Source organism: Camelus ferus, chromosome 35 (assembly GCF_009834535.1).
Source record: "Camelus ferus isolate YT-003-E chromosome 35, BCGSAC_Cfer_1.0, whole genome shotgun sequence".
In the NCBI taxonomy this organism is placed as follows: domain Eukaryota; kingdom Metazoa; phylum Chordata; class Mammalia; order Artiodactyla; family Camelidae; genus Camelus; species Camelus ferus.
The window spans coordinates 19,038,155-19,066,054 of record NC_045730.1 but is presented as its reverse complement, the minus strand read 5'-3'; the positions used below and the strand labels follow the sequence as shown (position 1 = coordinate 19,066,054).

At 42.2% G+C, this 27,900-nt stretch overlaps 1 protein-coding gene and 1 long non-coding RNA gene across 6 annotated transcripts in view; both read right to left on the bottom strand.

Annotated features, from left to right (window-relative positions):
• ZEB1 (zinc finger E-box binding homeobox 1) overlaps nucleotides 1-27,900 on the bottom strand; it is a 170,081-nt gene that overhangs the window by 128,738 nt on the left and 13,443 nt on the right. The window lies entirely within an intron of this gene.
• On the bottom strand, nucleotides 556-27,580 carry LOC116661490. Its single transcript, XR_004317366.1, has 2 exons — nucleotides 27,570-27,580; nucleotides 556-12,666 (listed from the first exon to the last, which is right to left on the bottom strand). It is a non-coding gene; the product is annotated as an uncharacterized LOC116661490 (long non-coding RNA).

Below are 27,900 nucleotides of genomic sequence, written 5' to 3'. Positions count from 1 at the left end.
GTCTTCCTCGATACGCTAAATTTGTATGTGTGTGTCTACTTTTTCACCCAGAGTTGTGACTGGCTGCCTAAAAGCAATGTAGGATACCCACACTTAGGCCCCACTGTGGAAGTTTTCCGTGTGGATTTAGCCTATCGATATGGATACGCCAATATACGTAAGAAGAAAACAGCTTACTCACATCTTTCACATTATTCACAGCAATAGGATTTTTTAAATCAGTCAAAGAAATATGACTCACCCTTTTCATAAATTTCTACCCTGTTTATAAGAAGGTTTTTTGGGGGGAGAGTTATTTGATTTGTCTCCACCTCAGTTTCTCCAACTGGATAACAGGAGCATCTCAGCTCACAGACTTGCTGCGAATATTGGGTATGTTCATGGTTGTCCCCTGCCTGGAGGGGTGCACCAGACACACAGCAGCCTTGGGAGCTGCCACAGTCATTGTCACCAGGGCCACCACCTCCAGAAGCACCTCAGAGGAGTCTTAGTAAGAATGCAAGAGTCCTAGGCCCCACTCCCAGAGAGTCTAATTCAGCATCACACCAGAGCTTGACAATATTATATTAAAGAGAAAGCAAATAAACATACAAAACACTGCTTGTACCAACACGACCTCACGATTACAGCACCAAGAAGCAAAATAAAACAGAAAAAGCTTCAGCTTTAGAAGCCCAGTAGTGGCTCTGATTCCTTCTCTAAAATCCGCATGACCATCCCCAAGGCCAATAGTTATTTTCCAACAAGCCGACTACTCCACGGAGTAACAGGAATGCAGATAGGCGCTCCGGCCTCAAAGAACAGTTAGAGAAGCTGAAACACTTCACGCCTTCCTGGGTTCACAGTAGCAAGCAATTTCACAGAACTCCTCGGGAGCGGAGCAGCGATGGAACATGCGCGCACGCCCCTCGCGGCGCAGGAGCGCGGGATCGGAAACCTCCTCGGGACCTCGTCGGGAAAGTCGCCTCTCATCTCCCTCCAAGTATCACAGAAGTCCTGTTCCAGCTCATAGGTGGTGCATGCTGGGGGCTCGGAGAAGGGGTTTTAATTCGGGTTGATAGGGAAGGCTTCAGAGAAAAGATCTTTGCTAGACCTTGTGATATGACTTTTACAGGTAGAGATAAACTGCACCTCACATCATCGGTATTACGAGCAGCAGGCAGGAACGCGGGTGCTCCAGGCGTCGCAGGAAGGCGTGTATACCGCCAAGTTCCTCCCCTGCATCCCGGGAAGATGGTCACATCACGTTCTCTGCTCAGCAACCGACTTAGCAAGGCAAAGAGACTGTTTCAGCAACAGCATGCACAGTGGGGTCTGTTATGACAGTCTAGCCCCGGTTTTGAAAAGGGACAGAGACAGGGATCCAGAAGATTACTTTAATTCATTGATCGGCATGAGGAACAGAACAGGTGTCAAAGATGATTGAAGTTTTAAGTCTGGTTCTACGGCAGCTCTGTATTCTGCCCTGTCAGTTCAGGATGGAGGAGCTGGGAGACAGCTGAACAAAAATGGGCCTGGGGGGGGGGGTCTTAGACTAACAGGTCGAGGACTGAGCTGCGGTATTCATTCAATACAAACAAACATATCAAGTGCTTGTGAACAAATCTCAATAAATAAACTCGGGGGGTTCACATTCTATACGTGGCCACTGGGTTAACATTTACCTTCACAGTAAAAAAAAAAAAAAGCACTCTTCAGCTTATGAACTCTTTGAAGATATTAATGAAATATTTCAACATGATTAGTTTTACTGGCTAAAAAAGATGCTTTTCAAATTTCATTAAAAGGTTTTTTTGCATCTGAATTTGTATTTTCAGTTTTCAAAATAATTCCACATTCCACATTCACATGCTCAACAAAAACCAACAATATTTTGTCATATACCACTTATTTGTGAATAGTTAAAGACATCTTAAAAGCTATCATACTTTAGGGGTATTAACTCATGAATTCTTACAGCATCATACTAAAAAGGCAAATGTCATTTGCAAAGCAAATGGGTCACTTGTCTTAAAACATAAGGAAAGAGAACTGGATGTGTTAAACTCTCTCCTGCACTGGATCTGAGACCCTCCCTCGGCCCTGAGAGAGAGGGGTAGCAAGCCCATGTCACAGCTGGGAACATGCTCAAGACCCCAGAGCTGTTAAATGGTCCAGCTGGGATCCCATCACTGCGTGTCTGCTCCGAAATCTAAGCTCATCCTTTTCACAATAACTCTCTGGAACATGGCCAAGTACTACACTTTAAAAACAAAAAAACACAAAGCCAAGGCCATGGGGGGAGGCTCTGGGCAGGGCGGGGCACGGGCCAGATACAAGGAGACAGAGTCCCAGCACCGTCCTTGTGGAAGTGCTCTTCGGTCCCATTAAGAACCTCCTTCTTCTTCCTTTACTCACTGATAACCTCTCTGCATGCTAGTAGCCACATGAATTGCCATCGTCCCTTGAAAAACAGAAACACTAATTACAAAACTCAAAGAGAGGATGGCTACAGCGAACTGTTTATTAGAAGACACATGGCCCCACAACAGACAAATCGCAATAACCCCTGAAGACCCTGTATTAACAAATACTCATTGACAACCCAGAATCGTTAATATACATGTAGCTTTTCAGATTTTTTACAGTAAGAATGTTCTAGCAATCAAAGAAGGCAAGCATTTAACATCTGGAACGCTTGCTAACCAGATGTCCACTGATGCTAGATGAAGAAATTTTTAACTTATCTAGGGAAACTTTCAAGAGGCATGAATGCTCTCATTTCATACTTTCATAATAGGACACAGTAGTGTGAAATCAAGCATTATAAATTCAGCAGAGAAAACTATTAAAAATTCCAAAAGGTATAAGGTTCTTAATTTTAAGAACAAGAAACTATGTGCCCTGCATTAACACAAGCTGCCAGTAAACTGCATCCCTTTCAAAGTTAAACACATGCTTCAGAAGAGAGCAGCCTGCAGGACTTCCAGGGTGAAGGGGAAACTGCTGTCGCTCCAGTTTCCTCCTCCGCGCTCCCTTCCCGAATTTCTGCACCACCACACTTGGATGACCCAGTTTACCCGAACAAAACACGGCGCCATCCAGTGTCACAAGGTGGAACAAGTTTACACTCAAGAGTCACTGCAGGTCTTTGGCAGTTCTGAGGTTCTCGATGCCAAACTGCGTACAGGTTGGACCTCTGAGAAACGCTACAGCTCTTGTGCCAAAACACAGGTTCTCTAGCATTTTAAACAAGATCTCACCCAATAATTAGCACTGCAGTAGGTAGTTTAACTGTGTGACCCTTTGTACAGCAGCACTTCTAAGGCACTACAGCCAAGAACTGTCATTTATCTGCTCTGTTACCTTGATTTAGGGGGAAATTCACAAGAAGACCAGTTCCATACAAAGAACTGACATAATACTGTGCAAAAATAAGCCAGCAAAGCTTAGCTGAAAGGGAACAAAATAATGAAAAGTCAGAGCATGGTCAAACAGAGACCTAAGCTGGCAGCCAAGAAGCATACACCATTCTGGCCTAGATTTGTTTGTAAGGACTGTGTGACCCAGATACTAACATATCTGGCTAATACTTAAAAATCTGAAAACTGAAAGAAATGCAATACGCAGTCAGCTGGTTAAATATTTTAGTCAAAATGATAGGTATTTAAGATACAGAATTAGCATTCTCTGCAGAAAGACTTTTAAAACTTCAAAAATAAGTATTTACTTGGGCTTCATAAGTAATCCCATAAATTATAATTCACTTTTATAATCAGATAATGAGGATAATACCATCTCCTAGAGATTATGGTACAAAAATCCTTTGAAAGCAGGAGAATATACATTTTTTTTAAAAACTAAAGCTTATTTAAAGAACTGTATTTCCCTAACTAACTTTGCTCTGTTCATGACCCACATAATAATTTTTTCTACAGAGAGGTGTCCATTAAGTGGCAAGAGAATTTTTGGAAAAAGAAAATCTTCAATCAGAGGCTCTAAAATTAGTTTTGCTAACAAGGTGCTGGAACATGGGAGACAGTGGCTTCTCCAGGGGCTCACCCATCTTCCCTGGGCTGGACCGGGCACGGTGATGCTTAACACACTCTCAGTGGACAGGGCTGAGGGTACTGACTTCCACCCCAAGTCCCCCCATAGTCGGGGCTCAGGAGAAGCTGGCCGACCCTGATGCACCAGGCTGGACCACCACAGCCTAATCCAGTATGGTAAACCCATTCCTCTTGCAAAGGGTTAGTTTGCCTGTGTGAGAGTTAGACCAATTTAGACCAAGGAGAAGCAAACCGGGGGCGGGGGCAGCAGGGAATGGAAAGCGACATTGCTCATTGAGAAAGCTAAGAACAGCTGATTCTTCTCCCTAGATCTGAAAAGAAACTCATAATCCTGAAGGTGATCGGGAGCCGCTGGGATCACAGAGTTCGGAGAACGCGATACTGGGTGCAGGACGTAGAGAGGACAAACGAGTCCTCGAAGGAATTGCTGAGCCGCTGGCTTCACTAATCCATGTACATCTCACTGCTGGTGCCTCTTCTCACCTGAGTTAATTAATACTCTTTTTTATTTAAGCCCAAATTCGACTAATTTGGAAATGAACTGGCTATTAGGAAACTAAGTGCCAAGCTCTATTTAAATACTTTCAGGAAATCACAAAATTTATTTTACCTACTGCTAGCTTTTGAAGAAAAGTGTTACATATTACTTTTCTACATTTTCTTAATTGCCTGCAATGATTGTGTATCATATGTGTTACTGAGAGGGGCGTATTGAAAACATCAGAATGTACAACACAATTTGACCTCTTCTTTCATTAACATGAAAGTCAGAACATGCTCTTAACACAGTGATGCTTCAAGGGTCCATGATTCACTCAGATTGCTGTTTTTTTATCGTCTGACTTCTCTCGGATGTCAGCTGTCTCTCGTCTCTGCTGTCCTCCCCTGGGAACTGTTTGGGAACCACCAGCCTCCCACCCACGGCGTACCGGCTGCCCCGCGGGCCCACCCCTCCCCGGTTCCCAGTCGTGCACGTTCAGTTAGCTGAAGTCGCCAGACGCAGGCTCTGGAGCACATGCAAGTAATTCTGGGGACAGCAACTCTCTTTGAACTTGGTTTAAACTAAAAACACAACCTAGATAGTTCTGTACTTCTTATAAAAAAAATACTTCATTTCCTCTTTCCTTTTCTTCTTTCTTTCCTTCCTTCTTTTGACATTTACTTTACCTAGAAATAGTTCTGATCTTCCATCTTCATATTGGGATTGAAGACATCTATAAAGCAGAGGCTGTAAAACAGAGGCCTGAGGGCCAAATATATTCTCCGGGCATATTTTGTCCTGTAGTTAGAGTCAGAGTTTTAAAAAAATATTTGAATTAGTTACCAACTAATTTATATTCAAATCTGTATTTCAGGACACTTTTGAAAATTTGAAAAATCTGGCAACAGTCAGCTGCGCACTCACACGGCCACGAACAGGAGGAACAGAGTATCAGCTGGACCTCTCCCCCTGAGATGAGCGAAAACCCTCTAGAACCCCAGGCTCCATCATCTTATTTCCCCAACGGTCTGACTGTCCATGTCAAAGCTCGCACAGGTCCTTGACTGTGATACCCTGTATACAACAGACTAATCGCAGCCATAAGTACACAAAAAATACTGCTGGGTAAGAAACAAAGCAGTTCACAAGGCGTTGAGGGAAGTACGCTCCTGAAACTTTTTCCTCCCGAATCTTCTAATTTAACTAGGAGCCCATTTCTCAAACCAATGATCCAACAATAAATTCTTATCATTACAAAGGAAAAAATCTTTCTTAATAAAATGCTATTTGAAACAAAAAGGTTCAAGGTCTTCATCTAAGTTTCAACCAATCAACCAAAAATAATAAAATCATAAATATTCAGCCACCTTTCAAATCCGTTATTGATTAATAAGCACAAGTGTGAACAAAATAACACACACTATACGGGTGCACACCGTGTATGTACGAAGTTACTTACACGCTTTACCATACAGATTAAGACGTAAAATTCTCTTTTCAAACTAAGTTCTCCATATACTATTTAATGGGATCTAACAAACAATAACAGGAATTAGCTCACTTCACAAATTGCTTTTTAAGGAACAATGCTTTCTAAGTTATATTCTATACCACAGTCACTTCCTAACGTCAAGCACAGGTTACTTAGAGGATTTGGGAGAGGATACTGTGGGCTGTGTCTGCCTCCCACACTTCACACCTGTCCCCTTCTCTGCGACCAGGTCCATGGAAGCAGCTTCCTCCAGCAGGCTCCTCCCTGCGCTAACTCAGCTCCGTGTCACACCTCAGCTCACAGCCCTCCCGTGGCTGCCCGACACCCTGAGCAAGGCCGCAGCGTCCGCCTCCTGAACTCCTCCCCACCTCTGTCTCCCCTTCTCCACAGCGCTCGGCCGCAGCGGGGCCCTTCCAGTGCTTCCTTCCGTGCCTGCAGCTGCTGCTTCTGCTGCCTGCAGGGCCCTCTGACCATGCTGATCCCCAAAACCTCAGCCTCACAGTGATGACCCCTGTCCCTCCCTGCCGTGACCGCCAGCACTGCCCCGCCAGGCCGGGCCAGGCGAGGTCTCCCTGTCACACACCCTCCTGCACCTTATCACTTGCTTCTCCCTCGGTGTTCATCTTGGTTGTAGTTATCTCAGCTTCAGTCTTTTCTGAAGTTGTTGGTTTCGTGAGGACACAGACCATAACTTTTTGTTTATTGTCGTACAGTATTATTTACTGTAATGCCTGGCATACAATAACAGCATTTAGTAAAACACCTGTTGAATAAGTGAATCTCATTAAACTGAAGGGAATCCGTAACTAAATTACAGTCAAGAAGGCAGCACAGAGCAGCAGACAGTGCGCACACCTGAAGTCCTGAAGAGCCGGGTTACAGTCCCAGACCTACCACTTAGTGCGTGACTTTTAAGTCTCAAATACTCAGATTCTTCACCTTAATAAGAACAGTGTCCAGCCCTGCTCTGTCTTCCTGTGTAGTTGTTAGGAAGAAAAGATATAGTCTGTTTTCTAAACTCTAAAATGTGTATTTTTTCACTTTAACAGTTTTCAAATCAAGAGGAGTCTTACAGTAGATCTCACAAGAACCTTGCCAGTCATCACACATCACGTAACAGCTTGTCACTGCCTATCCATGGTGCACTTGGACATGAGTAAGAATACACCTTTTATCTGTCACCTCAACGGCCTGCATTAACAGAACCATATACAGTTGAGTTTTAATTTAATAAAGTTAAGTCCCTAACCACCTCTCGAAATGTCTTTATAAAGATCACTGTAATGCAGTATTGAAATAAAAAGTTATTATATATGCAGAGCCGCCTGTGACACGTGCCTAAGTCATGCTGAGTTAAGATTTACTAAGTGATAATTCTGAGCAGGTACCAAATACCTGCCTGTCAAACTCTCCCGGATGACTTTCAAGAGAAGTGACTTAACTTCCAGGGATGTGTAAAGTAACTAGTAAAAAAAAACAAAGCTGCAAGCCTAACTAAATAGGACATGGAAACCAGGCCAAAGTAATTCCTGGATGTGCTCAGAATCATGCTCTCAGGGCTGAGGTGCTGGAGGTCAAGGGCAGCTTGCCCAACGACCACGAGTAAGCCACAGTTACCCTTCAAGAGAGTACCCCTCCCTCCTCCAAAAAATGCGTTTGATTTTTCCAAAAGGAGAGAAAAAAGTTATTAAATCAAAGGACATGTCTTACAATTGATATCTCTTAGAATCAAGAAAACTTAGTAATATGCATGAACATGCTTTGTAAATTAAGTGCTACCCAAATAGGTAATGTTACTGGTCCCCACTGTATGCTGTGGACAAAAGCAGGGCCGTCCATACAACTTAAAAGCGTCTCCCAAAAATCACTTATAAAGACCATGCTTAAAAATAAGAAGATGAACAAAATTCCAATGTCACTGATTTTTTTAGAGGAAATGAAACGTTCCCCCTCACTCTCAACAAATTCACCTGACAAAACTCAGTCCACTTCCTTTGCCCCGTTCTCACTCTGGCACCTCCCACATAACCCAGAACACTATCATCTGTTCGACTCTTTAATTCCAGAAGGTCTTCTTTACTTCTCCCTCCATTCCTCCAGCTGTCTGCTGTGTTTAATGTAACACTTTATTTGGTTTTGTCTTTGTACATATTATTTAAAGCCACATCAATATCCTCTTCAATCTGATCTTCAAGAGCAAAGTATGACATGTGCTTTCACTTACTTTCTTATAAGTAGCACTGATTTTTCTAGGACTCGCTTACCCGGTGACCAAAACTCAGTGTTGACACTGTGACAGGATGGTGGCGCTGGTGACTACCCAGACTAGAACAAACAAGGGCTTACTCACACAGCATCAAGGACCATGCTTGCCAGACAAACAGCATCCTCCATCCATGCCCTCCTCATCAACAACCACGGGAAAACTACCTCTCTCTTCAGACTTCCTTCTCTGATTCACTTTGGTAACCCCTGTGGCAAGGGACTTGTAAATTAGAGCATAAACAAATTCTGGAGGTTGACCTAAAAAGACCACTTAGGAAAGTCTCCAGGCTTCTCTGCATGAGGGAAGGCAGGATGGAGCGGAGACCTATGGCAAATAAACCCGCCAGCCAGCTGGTTTCAGCATCCCCACCACCAGCAGCTCACGGCATGGAACAGCCCGGAGAGGACAGCTGACAAAGACTTTCTGCACCAGGGAAACGCTTGAATTAGAAGACAGATAAATTACCTGACTATCATAAGCTTTATTCGGATTAGATCTATCACAGTACCTTGATAAGACTAGTAAGACTTCAGGTGAATTATCATTTGTCAGTAAAAACACACTTTTAAGTTCTATCATGACAAATGTGTATGTTAATCAGACACGCGGGACCTGGGAAAGGGACAGCAGGGGACTATGCCATGTTCTTCCCAGCAGTCATGTCACTCAACCGTCAAGCCATCCCGCAGGGCTGACATCACCACGGCACAGCTGAGGAAAACAGCGGCCCGGAGCACCTAGGTGGCCCTCCCGTAAAGCCAGCACACACCCTCACGTGCCTGGTGACTTGTGGCAACCACAAACACCTACACTAAGCAAACAGTTCAACCCCCTGCGGTAGTTTAATGACGCTGCGACAACACACCCCACCACGTGCCATTCCACAGTGCGAGCCCCCTCATCAGGTGGTGTCGCATGCCCGCCCACCCCTACCTGACCCCAGGTGCTTGGTCTGTGACCAATAGAACAGACAGAAGTGACTCTGGGTGTCTCCAGAACCTGGGCCTCGAAGAGCTGCGGCTTCTGCCTCTCCCTTCTGGAGTGTCCCTTCTTGGAGTCCAGCTAACATGCCGCGAGGAAGCGCAGGTAAGTTTACAGAGAAGCGCACGGAAGGGAAGCCCGGGGCCCAGGGCCGCCCAACCACAGCCCGCAGCCCGAACCTGGGCCGCAGGACGCAGACTCACCCAGCCAGCTCTCCAAATGATGAGAAACAGAGCACGACTGCTGTCTGAAGCCACCAAACCTTAGGGCAGTCCTGCGGCCACTGATAAGTGAAACACTCACTGTCCTGCTTAGAAACGCAGGTCAACAATACCAGTGTCAGACTAAGAAGGCCAGTAAAAACCAGACATACTCGGTTTCCGTGACTACTGAAATAGAACTGTGAAAACCCAGAGTAAAGCCTAAGTTTTAAGAATGACTAAAAATTACACTTTAGATCCAAAAAAAACAACACGGTTCAGCACTCAAAATCACAATGTGTCATAATATCACAATGACTATGAATAAAGTGAGTATTGACTGAATCACTAAGTCTCAAGTGAATAAGAAGGCGTCACTTGAAGTTCAGAAATGAAAGACAAACAGGGCACAGGGCAAAGGCTGGTTATCCAGAGCGGCGCCTCGATCAGACGCACTGGCCTATGTATTACACATGATTGTCATCTGAAGTGCAGCATACAGTAAAATATATGACACTGAATTATACTAAACACAGCTTTACCTTATTTAAAAACATACTCAAGGGTAAGCATTACCCTGGTGAAGCACCAGTACACAAGTGAAGCAGCAAGATGTCGAGTAATAAATACTTCCAGGTGATAAAGTCTGGATTACAGTAGTATCTTACTTCAAATTTGTTACATAAATGCGAAAAAAAAAAAGCATTCTCATATCATGAAATGTGCCAAACATACGTAAGTTTCAAGAAATATTTTAAAATAATCTCTTAAGATATCCAGTTACTAACTTATTCCAAAAAAATAAGGAGGCAGTTGATTTACGAAGGATGACCACCACCCCCAGTGGCAGCACTGTCCGAGCGATCACTGGGCTGGATGGACACGGCTTTGATCCAGGGAAACGCTGAGTCTCTTATGACTTAAGAGCAGAGAGCAAATGATCTGGAGCAATTCCTACTCTGGTGCTGTGCTGAGAGGTAGAAAAGTGGGACTTCACATTAATATTTAATACCATAGCCATAATTCTTAGAAAATGAATTCTAATAGGCTATGTAAAAATTTTTTTAAATGCTGATGTTTTACCAGATTAACTCTGACCATGTCATAGTGGAAAGGTTTCTGAAAAACTAGAAGAAATCCAGTGATTGACTCAGTTTTAAAATTCAATTCTGTCTTGAGACAGACACTGTGAAAGACACAGAGATAATACATCCAAAAAGAAGAGTATATTTTGCTAAAGAAAACCCCTACGGCGGCCTTACCGCAGGGTGAGGTCCAGCGACGCAGAACCACCCCGCGTCTTTTCAGCAGCTACGGGGGGACCCACACTGGAGGGGTCCCTCCTTTCCTTCGTGACCCCGGTTACTCAGCTGACGCCGAGGCTGCAGTAGGCCTGGGCCCTCGCACATTCATACACAGTTACTCCCTGGCTGCAAAGGAGCCTTTTAAAAGAGAGAAAGTGAATAATGGGGGAGAAAGGAACTGGGGAGGAAGAGAAAGCCGCTTTTGTGCCCTATCAATTATTTATTCAGTCAAGCAATGAACTCACTAGTTCTCACTCTAACCATCCATCTGGGGAACTCCAAAGAGTGAACTCAAAGACTAACAGACTTTTAAAAACTACCATCATTCTGCAAACTTTTGAGTTTTTTTTCCTACTTGAAAACATTTTTTAACATGGTACATCTTATTTTTGTACAATAATTTACATTTCGTAATTTATCAATTTTTAAAATCAGACCAGAAGTGTCGATTTTAAAATGGACCAATAAATCAGCTAACATCCTTCATCGCAGGATTTAAGAAATGTTTTGTTATTCTTAATTTAGAAAGCTAATTACAAAAATGCTCGTATATCAATCTTTACATTATTACTATACTTGTGTCTGTTTAATAATTAAATGCCTGGTGGCAGTGCCATAGAGATTTATTTTACAGAAGTCTCTGGAAGGGAGTCCCAGTCCCGGATGAGCACAGCCAGGCCATGGTCCGGTTTCTCTCACAACCATTAATGAAGTTCAGTTGACTAAATTATTAATAGAGATTAAGTCTTCTTCAAATAAAGGCAGGGTTAAGGTGCTTGCTTCCTGAGAAGAGAAGTAACCAGATTTACTCTGTGCCCAGGTGCCCCTTTGCTACATATTTGAGATGATACACAGTTTTTGCCCCCTTTCTCATGACAGAATAACTGACTCAAAAATTTGAAAATATTTTGCCTTTTGTATGAATATTTGAATCTTTAATAAATTATTTTTTTGGCTTGGACTGATTCATTTTATAACCTATAACCTACATTAAAACACAACTTCTTTTGAAAAGCTACATACACGTCTCTCCTTATACTTTCTCTACTTAAGATTAATTGAAAGTCCCTACGTCTCAAGTGAAGTTGTCTATCGGCTATAATTTGACTGGACTCTACTCTTCTTTAGATAAATCATCTGAAGAGTAAACCAGGCGTCCTGTTCCTCTGGCCTCAGCATCCTCCCTGCTCTGGGTACATCTCATTCTCCCTGAGTCTGCTTTCCTTCCAGACAAATCCGCTGGTGAGAAGTCAGCACTGATCCTCCTTGTTCAAATCCATTTTTTTATAGAATAAGAATTAAGAGCTGGGAGAGTACTTATGATTCATCCAAGTTTATGGTGAGGAAACTGAGGCCCACACGTGTTACAGGATGAAAGCGGAGAGCTACAGTTAGCATGTGGGGCGGCAGAGACTAGAAACCGTGCTTCCCCACACCGTGTGGTGCTCTCTGCCACGTGCTCTCAACAAGTCCCCGAAAGGACCCCAGAAGTCACACTGGAGACTATAAGCTGATACAGCCTTTTGGAAAGAACATGAGCAACGTGTATTACAAAGCTTAAAGGGTCTGCCCAATAATTCCGCTCTTGGGACTCTATCCTAGGGTAAATTATTAGACACGTTTTATATGCAAATATTCATGTCAGGTACTTACAATAAGAAAAAAATTTTAAATAGCGTATGTCCAATAACAAGAAAAAATGGTATAGCCACTAAGAGAACTATGACAGAGCAATTTGAAATGTTTATGAAAGTTTTCTAAACTTCATAAAAGGCACTTTTCTATGTTAAGTGGTGGTGGTGTGTGTGGAGGGGGCAAGTTAAAAAACTCATGATGTATGTAAAACAAACGTTGTCAATCAAATGAATTCTTAGCTCTTTATTGAGTGAGATTCTATTACGTTAAGACTGACAGAAATAGGAGAAGCAGCGTATTTTATTAAGAAGATGCTATGGGGGAGAGAGTGCACAATCTTCCTCCAAGAAATGCATTCGCTGTAATTCTTAAAACTGGCATTACACAGTTCATTTTCTTTTGCTAGCACTTTATAGGGAATAAAAAACCTGCTCTGATAACCACTTTAGAGTGGAAATAAAACGAGTTTCCTAAACCCCAAATAAAACCTCAAGACCTTATTTAATCTAAAGCTAAACTGCATTTTACTTAGAACTGGAATAAATACCTTCCAAGTGTTTTGAGAATTTTTAAAGTCCTCTTTTAAAGCACTAAATCTCACTCACCAAAGCTTCAAACAATCCTCAGTGGTCAGAAGCCTTTCAAAAATCACACTCTTAAAAATCTGTAAACCTGTCTAATCTTAACTCCAAGGAAAGGGCTGAACGAGCAGAAGTGCAGTGTGAGGTGGGAAACGTTTTGTGCTCCTACGATCAAACAGGCAGTGCAGGAAAATGTGCAAAGGATACTCACATGATTTAAGACCCAAAGGTCTGATAACACACTTATTTATTCTGTAATTTATAGTGAAAGAAGACCTGATAATTGATATCATTAAACATGTGTGGTTATATCTGAAAGGCAGAAATAGGATTCAGGTGTGAGATGACAAGATTTATTAAGCGCTTTTTACGTAATAAAGAATAACCAGACTAAAAGTAAAAATATATACATATATTTTCTAACAGGATTTTTTTTCTATTTTAGTTATTTCATTTTATTTAGTTATTCTTGACTTATCCAGATATAATAGATAAGAACATTCAAATGCCTTATCCACCTCAAAAAGAATATACAAAAGTTCTATTTATACATTTACTTTTTGCCAAAAGAAATATTGTTACTCCTGAACCCATCTAATTTGAGATAAATTATTAAGGGCAGCTGTTAAAACATCACAGAAAGGTATTGTTCCGTTCATATTTTAAGTACTAACCTATCATTCTACCTCCATCCTGGGTCTGTTTCCCTGTATCAACAACCCCTACACTCTCTAGAAACAGCCCTGATGCAGCTGAAACACTCAGGTTAGCAGGAAACGTCCCACAATCCCTGTTTGTGCGAAGGTCAGTCTTCCCTGCACGTCAGCGAGCAGAGCTTTTCTCCTGAAACGGTGTGTGAGGCACAGGGGACCATCTGCCAAGGTCACTAGGGGGTCTTCTGTCCCGTGGTCCCTCCCGCCTCCTGACGTTCTGACAATGACAGCTCACACTGAACCAATCAAACCCAGCAGGGAAGCTGTAGCTTCCACTTCAAACCAGCTCCTACGATCTACACACCAAATCACAGAACTCTTTGAGGTTCTCGCTCCCCGTCTATAAAATGACCAAATCGGCCGGATTCCGCCAAGTCCCTTTCCAATTTGGAAATCTATATTCCGTTCCTCTCAGCCTTTTTCAAATCCTTTTTAAAAGTGATAGTGAAAGGTAATGTTCCCCCCTTTTCCTGTTAGTCTGTCCAGCAACGCTTTCCAGGTTCTCCCAGCATTTCCAAACCCCCCTTCAGACCCAGGGCAGCGGAGTCCCTCTCAGCACGACGGCTCCCGGAACGGCAGCCCCCCGACCCTCCTCCTGCGGCTGCTGGTCCCCCAGCTGCTCCGTCCAGACGAGACACACGGCCGTCACCAGGGCTTCTCCCCCGGAGAGGCCCGAGGCCCGGGCCGTCCTGCCCTCGCACCTCTGCGGGAAACAGCAAGGCTTCCGGAAGGTCCTTCCGCACAGCTGACAACTTACAGCGACCAGGCTCTGTTCACCACAGAACTCGGCAGCTGAAGGTGACAAACTCAGAGAAAAGGAATTAAGTTTAGGTTCCTGGTTACCTTCTCGTCACTAAAACAGTTCTGAAAAATGAAATTCACGTCTCTTTCAGACAGCTGTAATAGAGTTTATCAGGCTGTATCACACACACACCCCCAAATCGGTTTTCACCCATCACAGTGCGCGCTCTAACCTTCCGCTAAACGAGGTTACGGATAAACGAAGCGACTTCAGAGCCCTGTAAGGAAGGCTAGTCAACAAAAGTGCTGAAAACACGAGCGCTTTAGGGAAATACCTATGGACTGGGATATTTAGTGTACTAGTGGTAATCTGGGCTTAACCACCTCTCCAACTGCCTTCCCCCTTCCCCAAACTGTTAAATCAAAACAAGTTCCTCTAGTAGAAAACATCTTTCTTTCCAGTCATACCTTATTACCTAGACAAATCATGAACTGTTTTGATTTTCTATGTTCTCCCATATCAAAATTACTGGAGGAGGGAGGGTGTAGCTCAGTGGTAAAGCACGTGCCTGGCATGCACGAATTCCTGGGTTTGATCCCCAGTACATCCATTAAAAAAAAAAGAGTAAAAATAAACAAATAAATGAATAAACCTAATCACCTCCCCAACCTCCAAAAAAATTACTGTAAATCTCCTGTATGTAATACTTTTCATTAATTTAAGTTTCAAATTAATGTTTACTAAATCTGTTAAGAGCTTTAATTACTAAACTACTGATTTAGCAAAACAAGAAAAAATGAATTAGTTCTCAACCATTCCATGACTCCAGTTCAGTATGTTCAAATGTTGAAATGTCCAAGTTAGCAAGAAATCTCCCATGAGCCTTGTCTAAGAGGAGGAAGAGTCTTTTCACCAGGGTACTGAACAGCACTTGTCTTCCGAAACAAAGTGTCTGAGGGGAGCAAACACATTGCGAAGGTAACCATGCTTCTGTCCTGCGGTCTCCTGCACCTGCTTAGACGTACACCACTGACGACAGCCAGCAGCTTCCGATCAACTATGACCCGTAAGGACTGAGAGCTTCTGCTACTAAAGGTCACGAGAGCCTAAGCATATTCCTCATTTTCAAACGGATTATCAGAACCCAAATCAACAAGTGTAAAAGAGTAAGACTCAAGAATTTTCAATTTCATTAGTGTAAAATTAAAGTATTAATTAAACATTATATACTTAACTGTATTTATAGTTAAGTATATTATACTTAAGAGTTGACAAACTGGCAAAATCACCAGATTTACAAAAATGTCCACAGAAAAACACACATATAATCTTAAATATCCACTATACACACACTTGAACACATGAAAAACCTCCTGTGCTATTAATCACTGTGAGACAGTCTGATCCAGCTTACTGATGAAGGAAAAGTGAGATACTTTCAAACACACTGCCTTGACATAATTTGTCAGTTAATGCGCTGACGATGTAACAGATGGAGGCATCACACGGGAACCACAGGTACCCGCCCATCCGCTCTATACCAGGTGTGGACACCATGGGGCCCGTGAGGCCCCCAGGGAAGTATTCAGGAGACACTGGGTCCACCCACACTCGCTGCACCTTCTCCTCGGAGAGCACCATCACCGAAGCCCCCCGAAATCCTCAGCAACAGAAGATAAACGTGCGGATGATGCCAAGCTGACCCCAAGCTTCGTTCTCCTCCTCAAGACATGTTCAGTACAAAGATCTAAATGCACATCTGATCTGACAATCACTGAGGTTCACGAAGAAGGCCGTGAAAGTGAAGTTGTACTTGAGGCATTCATGGGTTCTGTGTTAAAGGTCATGAAGCCGTATTTCAGCCGCTGCTTCCTGAGACCCTGAGTGGGCAGAGAAAACCCCGGAATCACACAGCACATCTGCTCTAAGAGGCTCCTTCGGAAATCATCTCATTATACAAACACGTTTTATAACATATTTGACTAACTTTGAATTTCCTAAAAGTGATTATTCATAGGGTGATGTTCATCTGTCAGAAAGACACACACAGACGTAAACAAGAGGATAGGTGGGCATAACTACACAGCTACAAAAGGAAACAATTTTAAATCAGAAGCTATGCTTTAAAGTATATGATAAGCAATAAAACTTTAGGTTTAACACAATCCTATAATAAGTTACTGGATTTTTAATGCTTTTCTAAAGGGAAATATTCAGGACAGAAATAACAACACTATCAAAATACATAAAAACAAATTAGAGCCTTGTAAAGCAAATAAAATATCAGACTGAATAATCTTTCAGAAATGAACCAGGATTGACTGCTTACGTTACTGAAACATCCTAAAAATGTATAACTGAAAACCTTAACTACAAGTTGGTGCAAAAATAAACTTTACTTTTTTCTGTGCCACCATGTAATGTAGAAAGAAACCTCTCAAGAGCTTCCTGAAACAAAAGTATTCAAGAAGAGCCTCGGGGAGCGGAGGGGAGAGGGTGGGCAGGGACCTGGGAACAGGGCATCCTGGGGGGAGAGAGCCTTCGTCTGGGCTGCAGCAGCTGCCAAACAAAAATCGGTGCTGCTACAAACACAAAGCTTTAGCTTTATGACAATAAAAAGTGAGGTAAGTTTTTCTGGAGGGGGGAAATACAGCGTTTAGAATTCATACCTTAAGTATGGCTGGAACAGCAGGCAAAACTTAAAACCTTTGTGTTTTTACTGAGTACTATGAAGCTTTCCCAGAGGCCTGTTCATATTCAGGAGGGAGGGAGCCCCAGCCGTTCCTGTCTTCTCAGCCAACCAGTCTGAGCCCCTAACCAGGTGAGAAAGCGGGGAGTCAGAGAAAGAAAATGACCTTCATCTCTCCACCTCTGTCCTGCCTCGTCCACAGCAGCGCTCTTGCGGAGGACAGTCCCTGTCGTCTTCTCCACCCTAACGGCCGCTGCAGCGCAGCCTCTTCCGCCCTCTACACAGATGCTCAGAGCTTCCACGACCAACAGCCTCGACTCCACTCCATTCCAGGACCCTGACCCTTTGTCACCACCCAGGACAACTCTGTTTCTAACCCTATCTCCTGACTGCTCCCCTCCCGTGTCTGTCCTGCCTCTGTTCCCCTGATCCCCCAGACAGCTCCTGTCCTGGCACCGCACGGGCTCCTCCCCCCCTCCCATCCCGACCAGCTCTGCCACTGACGGCACCAGTAATCCAGCCTCACCCTGCCCATGGACCACATGCATAAAGGGAGTAAGAATATGCAGTTCACTCACTTATTCAGTGTCTGAGTGCATTCTGCATGCCAGGCACCCAGAGCACAACAGACAAGACACACCTCCCTGCCCCCATGGGACAGGGAGCTTGTTGTATAATCTCCTATCACAACTACAGTTGTTGTGAAAATTACATGGGTTAATACACAGAGAATAACGCACAACACAGAATGCAGTATTTGCCATGGCTGATCATGTTAACTGCTCTGAAGTCACACATCAGTCTCCCTAAACTCATAATGTGCCAGCTGTGAGACCTCAGTCCTGGATGAATGCTACATTCTGATCTCCAACACTCACTCAGGCTACATAAGGCATCACAACCATAGGTATTTGTTCTATTAAACATGTGGATCATCCTATCATGATCATTTTCACAGAGCTAGAATAAACAAAAACAAATCCTAAAATTTACAGAACTACAAAAGACCCAGAATTGCCAAAGTAACCCTGAGGAAAAAGAACAAAGCTGGAGGCAGAACCCTCTCAGACTTCAGACAATACTACAAAGCTACAGTCATCAAAACAGCATGGGGTTGGCACAGAAACAGATACACAGATCAACGGAACAGAACAGAGAGCCCAGCAATAAACCCACACACCCACGGTCAATTAACCTTCTACAAAGGAGGCGAGAATATACAATGGAGGAAAGATAGTTTCTTCGGCAAGTGGTGCTGGGAAAGCTGGACAGGTGCATGTAATCAATGAAGTTAGAACCCTCCCTCACATCATACACAAAAATAAACTCAAAATGGCTTAAAGACTTAAATATGAGACACGACACCATAAAACCCCTAGAAAAACCACAGGCAAAGCGTTCTCTGATGTAAGTCATAGCGATATTTTCTTGTATCAGTCTCCTAAAGGAAAAGAAATAAAAGCAAAAATGAATGGGACCTAATCACACTTTCACACAGGAAAAGAAGCTGTAAACAAAATGAAAAGATAACTTATGGACTAGGAGAAAATACTTGTAAATGATGTGACTGACAAGGGCTTAATTTCCAAAATATATAAACAGCTCACACAACTCAATATCAAAAAAACAAACAACTCAATCAAAAAATGGTCAGAAGACTTAAACATACATCTCTCCAAAGAAGACATACAGATGGCCAACAGGCCCATGAAAAGATGCTCAAATGCAAATCAAAACCACAATGAAGTGTCACCTCACATAGGTCAGAATGGGCATCATCAAAAAGCCTACAAATGATAAATGCTGGAGAGAATGTGGACAAAAGGCAGCCTTTCTACATTGTTGGTAGGAATGTAAATTGGTGGCACCACTATGGAGAACAGTATGGAGGTTCCTCAAAAAACTAAAACAGAGCTACTGCGTGATCCAGCAATCCCACTCCTGGGCACGTATCTGGAAAAGATGAAAATGCTAATTCAAAAAGATGCATGCACACCAATGTTCACAGCAGAACTGTTTACAACAGCCAAGACATGGAAGCAACCTGAATGTCCACTAACAGGTGATTGGATAAAAAGTTTGTGGGGTGTGTGTGTCTGTGTGTGTGTATAATTCAACCATATAAAAGAATAAAATAATGCCATCTGCAGCAACGTGTATGGACTGAGATAATCGTACTAAGTGAAGAAAGTCAAAGCCAAACATGGTATCACTTATACGTGAAATCTAAAAGAATAATACAAATGAACTTATTTACAAAACAGAAAGTCTCACAAACATAGAAAACAAACTTATGGTTACGGGGAGGGGGGTACGGGTGGGGAGGGGTAAATTAGGAGTATGGGATTAGCAGATACAAACTACTATAAACAAAATAAATAAACAAGGATTTACTATAGAGCACAGAGAACTAAATTCAGTGGCTAATAATAACCTATAATGAAAAGTAACAGAAAAAAATACATACATATTCTTTATATAAATAACCCAATCACTGTGCTGTACGCCTGAAGCCAACACCACGCTGTAAGTCAACTGAATTTCAATAGGGAGAAGACACGGCCCCACGCCCAGACTCCGCTGGCTCCGGGTCGGCTCACTGACGACTTCACCTGTTCTTGGTTAGTTCCTTCCCTCCTCTGTGGGGCAGCTCTCTGCTTGACTCGGAAACACTGATGTGCCCACGAGCCTGCCTTCCGCCCTCTTCCACGCTCTCCACAGCCCACAGGCGCTCCCTGCAGGGCCTCTCCCACACTTGTCTTTCCAGTCCAGGACCCCCAGTCACATCCCACAGCATCAGGTTCAGAAAGCCAATCTGCCTTGTTAGACCTCAAACTCAAAACACCCAAACCTGACCTCCTGGGCTTCTCAATTCATCCTTACTCATCACGCGTTCTCTCTCTGTGTGGTGTCACCACCATCCGTGAAATCATGTGGCCAGAAACTCCAGTTAATCTTGCCTACTCCTGCCCCACTGGCCACTTCCGAGCATCAAGTCTTACTGCATTTCCTGTGAACCAAGAACACATACGAAGAGTTGAATCCGTCCCCTCGTGCCCATGCCTAGGAACAACAGCCCTGGTTTAAGTTCTCATCAGCCTGACTAAGCCGGCTACTTCCCAAATGGCCTCCCTGCCTCCAGCCTTTTTCCCTTCAAATTTATCTTCCATAACATCTACCAGAGGAGTCCATTAAACTTAACTACGATCAAATCAGTCCCCTGCTTAAAACTTTTTGATCACTTCCCAAAGCACAGGATAAGAGATGAGGTTCAGGCTCCTAAAAATGACATAAAAAAGCTTTCCATGGTCCGGCTCCATGCGTCTGCACCACTCTAGGTCCCTCATCCGCACTCCAGTCAGCATCCCTCTGCAGCACTTGTAGAGCACGTCACGCTGCTTCTCACCAGCCTGCCTCTGCTCCTCTCCTCCCTGAGGCTGGTCCTCTGCTCCCAGTCCCTCCCGTCTGTCCCCCTCACCTCAGCTCTCCTTCCTGTGCACACACACACATGCACACACACACTGTCTCTCTGATCCTTTAAAACTCATTCAGACATCGCCTCTTCCAGCAGTGATTCTGGCCGTTCTTTCCATTCCTATGTATTATATACTAAATAACGCAGTACTGTATTACAAACACCTGCTTCTGTGACCCGTCATCTGACTGCGGACTGTCTTAAGTGCAGAACCACAGCTGTACCCATCGCTGTAGCCTAGCAATTAGCACAGTGCCTGCGACACAGTAGGCAATCATTAAATGTTACACTGCACTGTCTAATCTCACACCAGAATAGCAAGTTAAGTCACCAACTACCAGATTGTCAAGTTATATAAAACCGAAAACGAAAAGTCAGGTGATTTATTTTTCCTTTCTGAATGTTAAGTGCTATTACTAAAATGATACCAATGGGGCTTAAGGATTAGCTGGTTTTCAACAAAAACCAGACTTTTAAATTGCTATGGTTTATCCTCCAAAATGGTTTCAAGTTGGTACAAAAGAATAAGTTAATTCATAAAATGTATCCCTAAGTGTTTTGACATCAGAGAGAAAGATATCTTCAGCTAAAAGCAGGATGTGCTTGGTGGGGAGGGAACAACAACACGGAGTTATAAAGCCCCTGAATTTAGATGGAAATTTCTATAAGCTAGTCTCAGACTCTCAAAAGAGTATGGCCCTCAGTGATTAAGAACTATCCCTCTAAAGGGTTTATCTGATTCTTCTCTTTCCCTTGGTGCCTTATTTCCAAATATTACTACTAGCTTCTTCACAAATTACCTACAGTTGCCCAATTTTCTCTATTCACAGTCTAACTCTATGATAAGGATTTCTCCCAAATATCACGTCAACATCCCTGAATCAAATACTGCTTTCTCAAATTTATACACGCTGCCATCAAGCTTTCTTATTTTAAATTATGGCTCCATCAGCTCATCTTTGGAAGAAGAAAGAAAGGCCACTACCAGCACTTGTGCGCGTGGTCCTGCCCGCAATTAGACCACAGGCACTTTTTCTATCTGTTCTCCTCATCTCATGAACACAGGCGCACAGGCTTCATCTAACAGCAGAGTTAAGCAATGTCTAGAGATACATTATTTACTAATATTAGTTTTTCCTTTCTAGATAAAAGAGAAGAAACTATATAATCATTTCATCAATTTGACAATATGCTGGTAACCTTCAAAACAGTACCCTATTTATTAAATACTATTGAAAATGACAGCACGTCCCCCCCAAGACCTGCTCCAATGGTCCAGAGCTCAGCAGTCAAGCGCACAGTCTGGAGCCAGGCTCCCAGGTTGAACGACAGGCTCCACTTACTCGCTGTGTGACCTCAGGCAACAACCCTTCTGCGCCTCGGTGTCCTCAGCTAGAAGATGAGAATGACAGTGTCTCCCTCACAGGGTTTTAATGCAGGTTAAATGAGCTAATATTTTTAAAGTGTTTAGAATAAATCATGCCTGACACATAAAACTATTAAGTGCTTGAAAAATAAACAAAAAATGGTAATATTCTGAAAAAAAAGTTACATCCACAAATGCAACTGTAAGAATAAAAGACATTATTATATGTTTTAAGTTAGAAAAATGTAAGGTAAGGCCAGGCCTTTCTCAAACTTCTTAAAATGCAATCAATAAGCAGAAAACATGTGAAAGTAGAAAACCGCACAAATGCAGCGCCCAGAAAAATGCAAAAGAATGAGAGCTATCTGTACCCACACAGCCTGGGGGGGGCCTTGCCACCAGCAGCAGGAACTCTCATCCTCTATCAGATACAAATATTGTATTAAAAACTTCAGATCCCCAAAGAAAACTGGGGACTACGCTGGAGAATTCACAAAGATTGAATGTGCATATGTGGGAAACACATAGCAAATACCGCACTCATGGCCCAGAATTTGGTTCACTTTTCTTTTCCCAGCTACTAGTTTCAATTAAGTACTGACTGTCAGTAACTGTTATTAATTTAATCAGTAGGTTTTAAATATATAAAAAATATATGAGTAACATGTATTATATATAAATAAGTTTAAGGTAAAAAGAATACAGTAAACGTGAGTACTCACCAAGCATTTTTTGAAAAAGAACACACACCCTACCCTTCCCTCTCACAGTTAGTGTCCCCCCAACTCATCACTAAATCTCACCCCTGTCACCCACTCAGAGCTGCACAGTGCATGTGCCCTCCACTCCCCACATTCTGACTTTTACATAAACGGAGCCACGCTGTGTACTTGTGCCAACACTAGATTCTCCTCAGGCGGTCCCGGGGGCTGAGCGCAGCTCTGACCGTCCACGTCCGGGTCTGCACATGCTCCACGGTAGGCGTACAGCCCTCTGCATCCTGCCCTGACAGACACATGAGCTGTTTTGTTATCAGGAACAGCGCTGCGTGAACCACCAGGCACGTCTCCTGATCTGTGTGCACAGAGGTAGGAACGAGACACTGTATCATCCTGCGTGCGCCTCTGCACCTTTACTAAATGATGCCACATGTTCTCTAGTGGGTGCAGCAATCAACAGTACCACCAGCACCGCCTGGGTATTCCAGCTGCTCTGTATTTACATGAACAGCAATACCATTTGGCTTTTATTTTTGAGAATCTAAGAGGAATACAGTACCTTCTCATTGTGGCTTTAATGTGGTTTTAATATGCACTTCCTTGATTACTTATGAGGCTGAATGTCTGACAGCATGCTTATTGGCCAAATGACTTCATTCTTTTATGAAGTGCATAGTGATGTCCTCTGCCCAGTTTTCTATGAAGCTATCTGTCTTTATTTCACTGTGCGGCACGTTTCTCTACATGAAGAACACTAACCCCTACTCCCTGATGATGTCTACCAGTGGGAAGAAATGATTAATTTTGATGTAGTCATGTCTGCCCATCTTTTGCTCTATGTTTGATGCATTTTCATCTTATTTATTCAATGTCATGAAACAATTCTCCTCCATTATCTTTAGAAAGTGGTACAACCTTATCTTAATTATGCCTCTATCTTACCTATAGACTTAGATCTAGAACCCAGCCCCACAGATGTGTCTACAGGGCACGAAGGGATGCTCCAGGTCTGTCTTGTCCCACTCAGTTAGCCAACCACCCAGCGACTGAGGGCCACCCTGTCCCACTGACTGGCAACCCTAGTGCTGCAAGCCGTCCGGTTTCCTCAGTGGGTTCTTACTCTTACCCCTTGGATACTGTGTAGAAGTTGCTAGTAACCGGTGTAGAGCTGGTATTTTTCTTTGTGGGAATATTTTTCTTTTATGTTTTAAGGCCATTCAATTTTCTCTTCCTTCTCAAGCTGATCTATATGAGCTATATTCTTCTAGGAATCTGTCCATTTGACCTAAGCATTCACAGACATTAGCCTGAAGTTGACCATTCCTACAACAGCCCCATCTCCACCCCAGAAGTGCACTGCTTCGTGACTTCTCTCTTCCCCTGACTCATCCTGCCAGCAGTTCTCAATTTTGTTAGTCTTTTCAAATAATCTATTTTTAGTTGCACCGTTTCCTCTGTGATTTACTTTTGTTTTCTATTTCATAAACTTATATTTATTTCCTTTTTACTTTACTTGGGGGAGTATTCTCTCATTCTTCTAATTCTTAAGAATTCAGTTGTTATTTTTCAGCATTTAGTCCTGCAATATAAGCTTTAAAGTCTACAAATTTCCGTGAAGTATCACTTTAGCTATATCACACAAGTTCTGGTATAGAGTATCTTATTACTGCTACAGTATAAATATTTTCTAATGTTCCTTTTGAGTTTTTCTTTGACCCACGAGTCATTTATAAATAATACACCTAAATTTCCAAACATACAGGGAAATCATATTGTTACCTATAGTTAATGGCATTATAAACAGAATGCAGTAAGGTGTCAATATACTGAAATTTGTTAAAACTGGCTGTATTTGACCAAAATGTTATTAGTTTTTGTAAATGTTCCTCATGGTCTTTAAAAGAATTTTTAAAGAATTTTTTTAAAGATTTCTGCGAGGCAGTGTTCTGTAAGTGTCCATTACAGCAAACCTGGAAATGCTTTTATTAAATCTCCTGTATTTTTCTTGACTTTTCTCTGCCTTTTCCAACATTAATATGCAGATAAATTATTTAAATTTATTAAAAATTAATTTAAATCTCTCCTTAATAAGAGAGATTATTTTAAATAATTTACTTACAATGCTAACAGATTTGCCTATTTTTTCTGTGGTCCCATTTTTTGCTTATTATATTTTGAAAGTATATTATCAGGTACATACCAATTGTAAATTACCATTCCTTTATCCTTTCATCAGTTTTTGGTGATCCTCACTCTCTAGGGTAGTTTTTTTCCCCCAAAGTCAACTTCACACAACATTAATACAGCCACCAATACAACCTTTATTAAGTATTGACACACATCTTTTTTTTCATCCTTTTTATTTTCAAGTTATTTATATCCTTTAGAAGGTATGTTTCTTATAAAGAGCAAAACTAGATTTTGTTACTTCATCCAATCTGACAGTTTCTGTTAGCAGGAGCATTTTGCCAATTTATATGCAGTGTAATTACTAACATATTTGCATTTATTTCTACTACCTTATTTTGTGCTTTCTACTTGTATTCTCTTTTCTGTTTCTTCTCCTTCCTTGTCTTTTTTAGATTGAGTATTTTGCTTATTCTATTTCTCTCCTCTATGAGTCTGAAAGATACACACACTATTTCTAAATTTTTATTCCCTCAGAAATTTTAACATGAATACATAACTACTTACCAAAGTGTACAGCTAATCAATCCTTTCACCCTCCCTGGGCTCCACACTGCGTGTGCCTGCACTCACCCTGATGTACCATGTCCTGGGCTTTCCATCCTTCTTACATCCAGACCATCCATCTCAAGCACCGTCCTTGCCTGGGAGACCGTAGTGATCAGAAATGCAGAGAACGGGGCGGTGGGAGCACGACCACCACTGCTACCTGACGCTGACTCAACCCAACACCCGAAGACAGACGGCAACCCCAGGCTCTGCACAACTCCAGTGACCTCCGGTGACCCTCATGTGGGGCTTAGTGTGGCCACGAAAGCTTAAAATAGCTAACACCTTGCTTCCCTCCCCACACACTTAATATGCTGCCAAAGAACAGACTGTCAAAGTCAGCCTCCCTGCCTTAAACCATTTTTGAAGTTAGTACAGTAAAACCCCACAGTCGTCTATTATGGAACAAAGGGAAGAGGATGTGCCCCACCCCAAAAGTCAGCTTGCCATGGTAAAAGCTAAAGTTACATAGCATTTTATAACAAGCAAGTTTTACCAGCGTCACACATGATATATAAGGTAAGTTAAATGTATAAATAAGTACAAAAGTACAAATGAGTAACAGTAAAATGAGGTTAGTAAATTTTAAAAGTTTTGATTAAAAATGCAGTTGATAACATATAGAGCACAAAAGCCCCTTACTTAACATATAAATTAGGTCATATGTGAAATACTTAAAAAATTAGATGGTACTTTTTACATAAGAATTATTAACAGTGGTTAAAACATGATAAAGGGTGTTTTCTTGGCACTTGGTCTAGAAAAAAGGCACTGGTTTTAATCTATCCTGCAGCATACAGTGTTAACTTCCCAAAGAAGTCTCAATTTTCCTTTTGCTCAGTAAGAAAAACGTACACCAGGCCTACAGCTAATTTGAATCAGAAACATTCAGGTAAATAAAGTTTTATCTTATTTGGAATCTGAAAGTTTCGTAGATGCCCAGTTACTTCAACAGGGACAATGAGACAGCCAGCTCAGGCAGCACAAGCGAGCAGGTACTGGGTCACCAGCCAGAATGAGAAGGGTCATCTCACTGTGTTTTACTAAACATCCTCGGTAGAGAACTGGTACCAAAGTACCCCTAACAGGTTCACCAGACGGAGCTCTATGCGGAGCCAGCAGGAAGAGCCAGAAATAACCTGGAAAACTATCTTGTCTAGTAATAACAAACACAGAGGACTTTATGTCTTTGGAGAACCATAATTATTGGCAGCAAAACCATCTTATTCCACAGGGCTGTAAGTCCACAAACATCTGCATGGTTTGTGACTTACAGATTTGAAAAGAGGAACAAAATTAAAATATAAAATTCCTCACAACAGTGCAAAGCTCACAAATAGCCAAGTTGGTGCACAGATGTTAGCAACCACTCTGACCCAGGCTGCTTCTGCTTCTAGTAAAGTCAGCTTTTATTCATATGGTGACAATGACGCAGCAGTGACAGGGATGGTGGTGGCCACACCATCTCAGAGCAGTTACTGTTTTAGTAAAGATAAAGCAAGTGTGTATATATTCTTGAATTTTTAATCTCTCTGCTTCAAGGCCTCTGGCAGTTCCCCATTACTTCCAGAGTAAAATCCAATCACAGTGAGGGAAGCCTTTCTCTTCTTCATCTGCTTTCCATCTGATTCTCTAGACTCATCTCTAGCCTCTCCTCCACTCACCCTGCAGAGCGTAACCAAACGAGACGTGCAGGCCCCACAATGAGTGTGTGCACGTGTGTGCATGTGTGTGATGCTTCTGCACATACTATTTCCTGTCTGGAATACTATCCTCCACATCTTTACTAAGCTAACCCACACACATCCTTTAAGATGTGACCATCCTCTCCATGCGTGTGGGACAGAATATAATATCACATCAGTTACCAAACTATATTCTAAAGGTTTGTTTTCTGATGTTTCTTCCCCAGTCCACTGTAAGCTCCTTGGGGCAACATACTGTATCTTCCATCCTCAGAGTCTTACCGCCTTGCGCTCAGTAATCCATCATGTCCATTCTACAGATGAACAAACTTGGACCCAAGTAAATTGAATTATTTTCCCAACTTCATAGGCCAATTAATGGTAGATTTAATATAAGAATCTAAGACTTCTATCTTCTAGTTCAAGGCTCTTTCTATAAACGCACCTAAGGATACCAGATCAGAAGGAATTATGCATTAATATCTAGAATGTTCAAGCCAGACACAGAGCTAAATGGAGTATAAAAAAGTGAGAGCTTTAAAAACAAAAATAAGATACAAGTTAGTTATAATGGATTTTCAAGGGAAAGAAATGGAAAAGTTTGACAGAAAAATATCTTAAACATAAGAATCACATGGGAGTCAGTCCAGTAACATACTGGACTTTTTAGGACATGACAAATGATAAATATAAGTAAATAAATTTATCCACAATCAACTTAAAAGTAATGAAACATTTTTCCTTTAAACAAAAAACAAAATGAGGAGTAAAGTTTGTAGCTAAAAA